Below are 11,954 nucleotides of genomic sequence, written 5' to 3'. Positions count from 1 at the left end.
GTGAGCTGGTCATAACGGAGATGAATTCTTGCCTGAAGCTATGTACACATGATCAGCAGCAGAATCGCTTTGCTCTGACCTGAGCCATTTTTTATCACTGGGGACTGCAGTTACCTCGGGCAAAGTACCAACACTACCCATTTTTACACTTCTCCACTGGGCTGAATTAGCTCAACTTTAACCTTCCTTATTGTTGACCCTTCAAAGAGCACAGAGAAAAGTATAGAAAAAGTATCTGTGTTTCCAGAGATGTAATATCCATCTACATGGATCTACAGCTACGGCAGTAGCTCAGTCCATAGGTACTTGGGTTGGGAACTGGAGGGTCGCCTGTTCGAGTCCCCATCCGGACCAAATAATGGAGCGCGGACTGGTAGCTGGAGAGGTGCCAGTTCACCTCCTGGGCACTGCCGAGGTGACCCTGAGCAAGGCACCGAACCCCCCAACCTGTCATGGGCAGCCCACTCTGACATCTCTCCACTTAGTGCATGTATAGGTCCTGTTTGTGCATGTGTGTGTTTGGACCTGTGTGTAATTGACAACAGAGTGAAAATTTCCCGGGATTTATAAAGTGTATATATATATATATATATATATATATATATATATATATGTGTGTGTGTGTAAAAAAAAAAATTCACAGACAGCATTCACTTGGACCAGGAAGCTGCATTCAAAGTCAGGACTCTGCAACACAGGAGATGAGCATCATTTCTCTTTTAGACCCCGAAAAGCACTTTCACTCTTGTCAATTCATTCCACTGGATTTCGAGCCAACTTGCAAGTGAGATAGGTCAGTGGAGCTGCCAGTCTGGCAAACTAAGGAATGAATAGACAAAACCCAGAAAAGACCAGACCTGGGTCTTGGTGACCTGGCCTTCACCACTCCCCAGCTAATATCCCAGGTAACGAGTTTCCTGCTTGGCCCTCTCAAATTTCTATAAGATGATTGTATGTCCCACAGCATTGATTGCACCTATAACTCAATGAGGGTGTTCTAAATGCTTCTTCTTGGTCAGGCTGAGGATGTCCACATCAACCTTGGCAGCAGGCAGCACTGCAGTCCTCGCATACTTGAAGCACTTTATCCATCACAATTAAGTGAAAGAGGCCTAGCGGTTCCTTAATGCAGTGAGGGGCACGGGTCTAGATATCCAGGAGGACCCATCAATACCCCTTGTAAAGGTTCAAGGTAGTGATGCAGTTGGCTCACCCAACCCTATCCTGCAGGTCGTCAGGCTGGGGCATTGGGTAGGCATCAAAAACAAGATGGCATTCAGTTTCTTAAAGCCAGTGCAAATGCAAAGGGATCCATTCTTCTTAGATGACAATAGGGTTACTCAACTCACTTTCAGATGGTTCAGTGACTTCCACCTCCAACATCAGGTGAATCGATCCCTTCAGCACCTCCACCAAATATTATGATATTCTATAACTGGAATCTGACCCAATTTGACTTGGATGGCATGCATCTGAATAGCCTGGTTTCTGTGTGAACAGCTGGGGAAAGGTGTTGAAAAGAACTTGTGATTCAATACACCTTGTATAGTCAACCTGAGTGTAAGTGGTGAAGTGATGTAATGAGGGCTGCTTCTTTCCTCCTAGGCTGTCAGGAATTTGCCATGGTACATTTGCTTCAGTTTCCCCTTCTCCAGATGCAGGACCTCATATGTGGTGAGGCCCATCCTCCTTAGAATTTCAAAAGGTCCCTTCCACTTGGCCAGCAACTTGGTGGATGACGAGGGCAGAAGCAACAAGACCTTCTGACATGGTTTGAAGTCACATTGGTGTTTCTACAGTAAGCTGATAATTTTTTATTGTCAAACCAAGATTGTTTTTTCAGGTAGATACCTAGAGGGTACAAGATGCCCATACCTGACAATCTCAACTCAAAACAGAAATATTTTACATACTTTTTGAGGATAAGGTTAGTTGTATTCAGGCATGTAACAATTGACCGCAGTGATTTCTTCATCTAAATCATCAACGTGTCCTTGTACGCCACAGGATAGGATAGCAGAGTTTCTTCAGCATGGAGACAGCTGGTTTGTCTGGGTCAGTGTGGCAGGCTGCTCGGAGATTTGATGCAGTCACTCTTCCTGCCTTCTGGTCAAACTATGGAGCTTTTTCCCTATTTTTATTCAAGAGAGTGGTATCAATTTGAGAGCATTATTTATTGATTTCACATTCATATTTTGTAATATTGTCCCTCAAAACCCTGCCCTCGCACTCAAATAGCCTCTGCTTGCGCTTAGATCTACCCTGTTTCCGCTCAAACTGTGTGCTCGCACTCAGATACAGTGTTGCTTGCACAGATTTCCTGCTCCAGCTTTAGCTCTTCTCCTTGTGCTCAAGCTGCTTCTGTGCACTCATGGAATTTCTGCTCTCAGATTTCTACCTTGCGCTTGGACTTTTTTGTGTAACAACCCTGTCAAAATCCCCCAACCAAAAGAACGCCAGGTTCATTGTTGACCAGTGACATGATCCCTGCCTCCTTGCAGGCACGCTTGCTTTAGAACGTCCCGCCTGCGCGGGTACTCTTTAACCGGGTTCATCCACTCCCACCCTCCAGGGCTTTATTAAATGTTCTTCACTTGCTTTCTTTACAACTTTTGGAATGACGCCGTGTTCCCCATACATGTATGTGTTCCCCCAATGCCAGTTTATGCATATTCAGTACGTACCTAGGAACCTTTTGCAAGCACTGGTTTCTTGTAGGACCGGTCGGAGTGACAACTATATCCGGTTAATGGAAGCTAACGTTTGGCTAACAACCGCTGCGTGTGGAGGCTGCAAATTTGGAGAAATTGTCCAATATGAGGTAAGTTGTGCTAAGATGAAAATACGTGCCAGCTTATTGTTTGCTTCTACAGCTGACATATTGGAATAGACTTCATGTGACGAATGTTTTTTACGTTATTTGAAGATTTTTGTTTGTCGCAAATTCGCTACATTCCTCCAACATGGCGACTTTCGGCCATAATGGCAGCATATAAATAATGCTGTATTTAGATGGATTTCAACACTTCATTTTCACTTTCACTTTCACTTCACATTTTCTTTGGGAAATGACATTCTAGGAAATTTCTATAATCATTATAAGAATAGCATGCTGGGATATAAATGCAATTTCTGTGCTTTTTCATAACACACAACAAAATGAAAGCATCAGTGTTCTATGAAAAGCGACCAGGTGGACTTCAAACCAGGGTTCCACCAGTCGCAAGTGACGACAGCTGTCTCAGTGACAGTGGAGATAGCGATGAAGACTACACTCCTACACCAGGTGATGAAAGAGGCAGTAATAGGGGCGTTGGCACTATTAGTACCGCTTTCATCACCTGGTGGAGTGTAGTCTGTATGTAGCATGCACAGGCCCCATGCCCCCGCAGCGGTAGTGGGCTCGATCCCAGCCTGTGGCCCTTGTCATTCCCCCATTCTCTATTTCCTCACTTCATGCTGTCCTAATGCAAAAGGCCAAATAAATAAGCTTATGAAAAAAAAACAGCAGTAATAATGCTATAATTTCGTGTAGAGTTTCAGCTTTTTGTCGTTTACATATGGCCATATATTTGTGAATGTAACCATGTGTACATGATGTGAATATAATGTAGTTAAAAATGTCTGCACTTGTCTATAGTGATTTCTTTTTTTCTACACCAGGTGATGAAAGCAGCAGTAGTGAGAGTAGCCTACTGATAACAGGAGCAGCAGTGATGAAGACTCCGATGGAAATCACAATGCTCTTCCTAGCACCAGTGTTCTAAGTAAAAAGCTTGAGCTCTGTTTCACATTGGATTATAATAGTTGGTGTTATAGTCAGGACACTGAAAATCTACATACCTGACATGGGAAAATGTGTTTTATCCTTTTTTTTTGTTTTTTTAACCATTTCTTTCCATATATGCCTGTTTCAATTCAATTCAATTTTATTTATAAAGCCCAATATCACAAATCACAATTTGCCTCACAGGGCTTTACAGCATACGACATCCCTCTGTCCTTATGACCCTCACAGCTGATCAGGAAAAACTCCCCAAAAAACCCTTTAACGGGGGAAAAAAACGGTAGAAACCTCAGGAAGAGCAACTGAGGAGGGATCCCTCTTCCAGGACGGACAGACGTGCAATAGATGTCGTACAGAACAGATCAGCATAATAAATTAACAGTAATCCGCATCTGTTGTCGCTAATTTGCATCGTACCTAAATTTATAGACTACCTATTCTATGTGCTAAAGACAAACTAACAATCTCCACTTAATTTAGCATCAGCTTGAAAGCAAAAGCACATATAATTATTTTTTTTATATAATTGTAAACGCGTGCACCTGTAGTTTTTACTACAATAGCCACATAGAATATATATATTTATATACACGCAGTGGAAACCACTTATAGTGATCACTTCCGTCCGGGTCAAATTGATCACTATAAGCGGATAATTATTATAACCGATTTTTTTTTCTTTTTCTGAATTTCTCATGCAGATTACCATCTAATTGACATTTGTATATTTGTTACATGAATATAAAGTAATGAAACAGGCAGCATTGATATTTACTGAATGTTATTGACTAAATACAGAACAGCTGTTTCAAACGCCTGTTTCGCTGCTGCATCTCGTTGGCTCATTTTTGGCAGTTTGTCATAAGTATCAGTGAGACTACGTTTTTCATTGAGAGAAAATGACTTTTTCTTTTGTCTGTCATGATTTCAGTGTGTTGACAGTCGCATGACGTCAACAGAAGTCCTGAGAGGAATGGCGTACTAAACTCTCTCGCACTACTTGGACCCAAAAGTGTTATTTTCTGCTTCTAGAAGGACATTTGCGGCTTGCGCAAGAACTGGCTTTGTGATTTATTTTATTCGTTCTTGTCTGCATGTCGGCTACTGCTAATCAACAGCGCGAAACGAGCAAAGACGAAGAAAAGTGAATGGCATGGGCAGTGAGGAGACACCTGCTTGGGCGCAACTAATCCTGTCGGAGGTGGGCAACCTTAAAGATACGTTTGCACGAAGACTGGATGAACTCAGCAATTCAATTAAAGATCTCAAAACAGGGACTCGTGCCACCCTGAACATGGTATTGAATGCTGAAAAAAGAATCAGTGATCTAGAGGATCAGCGCGCTGCGGACAGCAACGCACTGAAAGATTTAGCCAGAGAGCTAAACTCCCTACAAACAAAGTTTACGAGCCTCAACAGAAGAAATAATCTGGTTTTCGTGGGGCTGGAAGAAGGCGTGGAAGCTGGTAATCTGGACAAGATGATCTGCGACATTCTGAGATACATTCTGGATCTCAAAGATGACGACCCAACACCAGAAGTTGAAAGACAACACCGCACCTTGCGGCCTCGTCTGGCACCAGCAGAACCACCACGCCCGTACCTTGTTCGCATGCTGAGATGAGGAGACAGACAGAGGAACATCGAAGCTGTTGCCAAGAAAAAGCAGCTGTACTGGAGAGGCAAATCATTCGGGGTGTCTCGGGATCTCCCAGTGGAGATTAAAAGGAGGCATGTGGAATACGACAACATCAGAAGGAAACTTCATACAACGGACCTCCGATATGGCCTCCTGTATCCAGCCCGGCTCATTGTCACAATCGATGAGGTGAAACACATGTAGTGTGCTGCAGAGGCCACCGCAGACCTGAAAAAAAGATTGCCCAAGGGTTTTGGTTAATGGGGCGCGAACACTATAGAGATATTACCGTCTACTCTAGCAGTATTCCTAGAAGCATAATTTCAGCTACACTAGCGCAAATAATAGACCTTTTTTTTTGTTACCACACCAGTGCTATTTAGAGAGGCATAATTTTATGTTTGGCAGCGAAATAATTTTATACATTAATTTGACTACATCAGCGCAAGTATCAGAGACATTATTTTGAATATACCAGCGCTATTAAAAGAGACATATTTTCAATTAAACTAGCGCAGTATTTGAGACACTATTTTGACTACTCTAGCGCTACTTCTAGAGGCATGATTTTAGTTACACCAGCACGAATATCGGATATTACTCTGACTACACCAGCGCTATTAAAAGTGGTACAATTTCAATTAAACCAGCACACTATCTAAGATATTATTTCAATTAGCGCTTTTGGCTAAAGCCATTATTTCAATTATGTCAGTGGGAATATTAGACACATTATATCTACTATTTTAACTTTTTTTCTAGAGACATAATTTCAATTACACAAGCGTGATCACTAGAGATATTATTTTAACCACACCAGCGCTACGCTATGTCCCCTCCTCTTGTCCCTTTATCAGTCTAAATCCATGGTTATTATATCTATACTTCGGCCAAGTGACATCGGAAATGGGGGCGATTTATTCATTGTATTCTTTTTACAAGGTAAAAAGGTTTACATTGATTTTTTTTTTTTATTGCGATGCGCAGATGTCGAAAATGATAAATGATGCAGTGAACCTCATCATTATAATTAGCGCTGAAATATACAAGTGGTGTTTCAGACTATAACTGGCTTAATTTGGGGGTCAGAGTGGTGCGGGCAGCACGGCCCACTGTGCGGCTCGCGGTCTAGGGATGAACAATAAGTTCATCACTGTTGCATTTTTTGTTTTTCTTTTGCCTCATGGCATATTTTATACCGTTCTGTGTTTTGTATTGTTTGTCTTGTATATCCATCTATGTTGGTACAGAATATGCAAGGATGAGACTGTAAATGTCAAAAATATAATTCGTGGTATCAAATGGTATTAATATGATAAGTTGGAATGTGAAAGGGATTTCAAACAAAGTGAAAAGGGATAAAATCATCACACATTTAAAATCACTGTCTTGTGACTTGGCAATGCTTCAAGAGACTCATTTAAATGAAATGGAATCAGCTAAATTGAGACAGAGATGGGTGGGTCAAGTCTTCTCAGCACCTGGCACTGGAGCATCTAGAGGGGTCTGCACTTTCATCTCAAAAAGAATATCTTTCAAGGTTGCCAATCAAATAATCGATAAAGAGGGTAGATACATTATATTGTCAGGTTTCCTCCAAAATGAAAAATGTTTATGTGTACTCTCCTAACTCCAGGCAGAACACATTCCTTTCCAAGTTAAACTTGATGTTGGCTAAATTTGCTGATTGCCCTATCATGATTGGTAGGGACTTAAACCTGGTCAACAGTGCCTTAATTGATAGGTCTGGACGCCCCCTCCAATCGGATGCTGCACTGTCCAGTGCTTTAATTGAATTACAAAATTCACTTGCACTATGTGATGTCTGGCGGATTGTCAATCCAGACACACATGATTACACATTCTATTCTCATGCCCACAATTCATAGTCTAGGATTGATTATCTGCTTTTTTCACAGTCTTTGGCTGGTAACATAATTGATTCCAAAATTCACAGTATTATTTTATCAGACCATGCTCCTTTGTCGGTCCGGTTTATCCCATCTGTAATTGACAGTAGAGCAAGACAATGGAGGTTTATTAACTCTCGATTGAAAGATCAAGATTTAGTATCTATGTTAAAGGAAAAAACACAGGAATACATTTGCATTAACCTTAATTCAGTCCAGTCAATACAGACAGTATGGGAAGCATTTAAAGCAACCTGAAGGGATGGATTATAAGTTATTCAACAGCCAAGAAAAAAGAAAAAATGTCAAAGAAGCATGGTCTGATAACTGAACTTAAGGCCCTCGAAACAAAGCATATGCTGGACCCTGGCAACCAACAATTAAAAAACACAATGTCTATCATTAAAACAGAACTGCAGGCTCTTTTACATGAGGAAAATGCATTTGCTCTTTTCCAGTTACGCCGAAAATACTTTGAATCTGGTGAAAAGGCTGGTAAGATGCTTGTGCCGTCAATCAATTAGGAGCATACGTGATGTAGATGGGTGTAGATCCTTGGTGTGTGAACAAGCACAAATTAATCAGGCATTCACCAAATTCTACAGTGCTTTATATAAATCAGAATGTTGTGGCAGTGATGAGGAGATGGAAAACTTTTTTAGAGATCTTCACCTACCAACTATCTGTGAAGAAGAAAGGGAATCATTAAAGGTACCTATAACGGAGGATGAAATTAAATCGGCTATTAAAACCCTCTCAACTGGTAAAACACCAGGTGATAACGGATACACAATTGAATTCTATAAATGTTTCCAAGACACCCTCACACCACTTCTAATGCTGCTATTCAAAGACATAATAGTAAATCAATCCATGCCACCAACTATGCGCTAAGCTACAATTTCAATAATTCCTAAACCAGGCAAGGACTATTTGCAAATGGGCAACTATAGACCACTGAGGGCCGAATTCACAAACAATGAACTGCGGCCGCTGATAGCACCTTGAATTGCACTTCACTTGCACCCGCAGTTTGCTCCATCTTAACGTCCTATTCACAAAGGATATTGCGCTAATGATATACCAGCGCAAACATGCCCACAAAGTTTGGCAGCTGAGTGCGCCAAGAACACCGTGGCAGAACAATGGCAGCTAGAAAGACAAAGATGAAATTTTCAGAACGCGAGCTTAAGGTCCTGACTGAGGAGGTGCAAACCCATTCCTCAAAACTCCAGGCAAGATATACAATGGCTGGAGAAAGAAACCGTATTTGGGATTTGATATCCCAGTCTGTGAGTTCCATAGGAGTTTTCAAACGCACGCCATCGGAATGTAAAAGAAGATGGCATGATTTGAAGCGGAGGACCAAAGAACAATTATCATTATAATGCCTCACAAGCTGCACAAGCGTGTGGCTATTAGCGCTGGTATTAGTTAGGCTAATTAGACTTTGTTTGGCAAAGTACTGAATACTGTATACCCTCATGTAGTGATGTCTGCTGGTGAGTCAGTCTAACAGTGTGGGATGGGTTGAGGCTGTGGATTTGACCCAGTTTGACCACTTTATCACTATTCCCTCTCACTCGTAGCTGTTTTTTCGTTATCTTTTGAATTTAATATGAATTATGGAACCGTTTTTGTTCACGTTTGTTTCCCCCGTTTCGTAAAATAAATTATTGAAAGTTGCTTTTGAAGTGCGTGACAGAAGTGCGTTTTGAGAACGACCGCAGACTGTCACCTGTTCAACGCATCAATATCTTCGGATGCCATTAAAGTAATAATGATTATAATAATAATGTCAAAATATTATTTACAGACTGATTTAACAGACGATCACTGCTGCCACGATCACTGGAAAGTCTGGGCGAGAGGCTTCCACAGAGGAGCGCCCAGTTTGCACCAGCTTTCTAAAGACGTTATTTACTTCACTCAAACTGCGTGTGGCTATTAGCGCTGGTGTTAGTGAATTAGACGTTGTTTATCAATGAGGCTCATTTGCATAGAAATGGGCAATTTTTCCGGCAAATATATGCATATTACCTCATTTAAATACGTGCAAATAACACCAGAGCACGTTTTCTTTATGGTGTGTCCTGAGCCGTGCTGCTTCATATCATTAACTCCTCCGTGACAGACTGTGAACTCACGTCGGCAGAGATTACAGGTGGCTTTATATTCATTGCCTACAGCTTTCTCTAGCCAGTCGTAGTCTTTTTCCCAGTCATCTCTGTATTTGCAGAGGCGTTTTCCGTCCTTCTTTTTTGGACTTGTATCGTATAATGCTGCTGTCAATTTTTTGCACGGCACACACCTCAGTTTCATAGCAACAATAGCGGATTTCATTGGTCAACAACAGAGCAGCAGTGCTTCTTATTGGTCAGAGAGGATTGCATTCTAGACAAGCAGAGAGATGGCACCATCTGACAGGCACAGTGTGTGATAGAAGTGGAATGCTCTGATGGAAATTAGGGTTGCTCTCCTATCAGGGTAAATACGGGACAAAGTGCGTCCCGTATTGGTTCAATACGGGACATGAATTTTAGTCTCCAAATTGGCCTACCACACTGTCCCGTATTATACGGGACGGTTGGCAACCATAGTCACCAGCCTCAGGTCACCAGCTGGCAATGGATGGTTGTGCATTAGGCTGCGTGAGTGGGCGCCGCGGCAAGAAAGTTGAACCAGAATAAACTTTTGGAGAAACGCAACCTGTAACGCTTTACAACCCTGCCATAAGGGAAGACAAAAACATTACTAGGAAGAAAGAGGACATTTGTCTTTCTTTGATAACATTAAAAGTATAGTTAGGCTTTGCTGATGGCTTCCAGACAGATTTTAAAAAAGAGGAGAGAGCGAGAGAGAGAGAGAAGCAGTGGTCGAGCGAGCTAGAGAATGGATGAGGAGAGTGAGCAGCGGTAGTGAGAAAGCCGGTGAATGAGAGGAATATTCATGTAGCCTAACAAATATACAAATGTCAATTAGATGGTAATCTGCATGAGAAATTAAGAAAAAGAAAAAGAAATTGGTTATAATAATTATAAGCTTATAGTGATCAATTTGACCCGGACGGAAGTGATCACTATAAGTGGTTTCCACTGTGTGTAGGCCTTCTATGCGGTTATTATAGTAAAAAATACAGGCGCACGTGTGTAAATTAACACTCCCTTTATTCCAAAAGTCGTAAAGAAAGCAGGGGAAGAACTTTTAATAAAGCCCTGCAGGGTGGAGTGGAAGAGTAACTGCCTGGACGGGACACTCTAAAACTAAAGCGAGCGCTCCCGCAAGGAGGCAGGGATCATTTCATTGGTCAATGGTCACATTTTGAGAATAAGGTTGGTTTTGTTCTGTTTTTTATGCTTATTCTCAAAAAATCAAGTCATTAAGAAAACAGCTGGGCTGCACATCAGATTTTTAATGATGGGAAGCATCTTTACTTATGTTTTCACTCCTTTTTTGTGTTGTTTTCCGTCAGCTTTTTCATGATGTAAAGTATGTTAACTGTTTATCAACTTCTTTTCATTAGTCGTCATATTTTAATGACACTGGACTGAGTTCCAGATCTCAAATTACAAATCCTCACAAATTCATAGAAGTTACGTAAAATGCTTCACTCTTTCAATCTTTCAATTTATAATTTTTTGTTGTTGAGTCATTATTGTAAATTTGGGTTGACACCTCAAGTGTACTGTCACAATATGCCTGCACTTGACAATTTCTACTTTCCGCAGAATATTTCTTATATACCTTTTTATAAATAGAGTGTGCCAGAGCTGACGTAAAAACCCGGAAGTTTAGTGAGAGAAAGAGAAAGTGAATGTGATTTTTGCATTGCGTTTTGGATTATGTCAGAAAATAAGCTCCGTGGCTAACACAAGTTTATGATACTTACAGGTTTTGTTCAGCGAGATAATCTTAACGTATGAACACCTTTCATACCGCATTTGAAGCTTAAATGCGATCGCCAGAAGCAGGGGCGAAAATCCCATTTCATAGTTGGGGGGGACAATAAACAGTAAAATTTTAGAGAATAATTCCAGGGGGGGACAAGGAAAAAAAGTTGTAGCCTGTCTTTTATACAGCATCTTTTACCACAATTTTACGCTTTAATCTTCTCTCCATCTCTCCAACAGGCAGAGTGAATGTCTATACTTATGAGAAATGGCTTAACAACTAAACATTTCCTGCAATTAAACTGGTGAACTGGTTTATAAACAGTGTGCTGTGAGATCTACCGCTGCACACCTCACAACCGTGCGTAATAGTCGCGCGTAATGACCGCTCCTCGTCTGCACGTCTTTCATGTTTGTCTCACTGACAGGTGGAGAGCCTACAGACAGGTACCCATTACCTACGAGCTGCTCCGTCACTGACTGCTCTTGTCCTGTCCTCTCCCTCTTCCTTCTCTCCTGTCCTCTCTGACTATCACTAAACTCTGAGCTTAATCATTAGCTTTTAGCTTAGCAGCACTCGTAATTGAGTAGGCTTTTGAACAATGCAGGAGAAATGTTGCAGACAGTTTATATTATCAGCCTGGGCCTGGGGCTTGTTGTAACAGTAAATGGGATGTGTTGTAACTTGTGTAAGTTAAACTGTGTCTGTGTGAGTGTACATCTTACCC

Source organism: Epinephelus moara, chromosome 14, assembly GCF_006386435.1.
Source record: "Epinephelus moara isolate mb chromosome 14, YSFRI_EMoa_1.0, whole genome shotgun sequence".
Lineage (NCBI taxonomy): Eukaryota > Metazoa > Chordata > Actinopteri > Perciformes > Serranidae > Epinephelus > Epinephelus moara.
The sequence above is the reverse complement of the archived record's forward strand: the minus strand, read 5'-3'. Positions refer to the sequence as shown.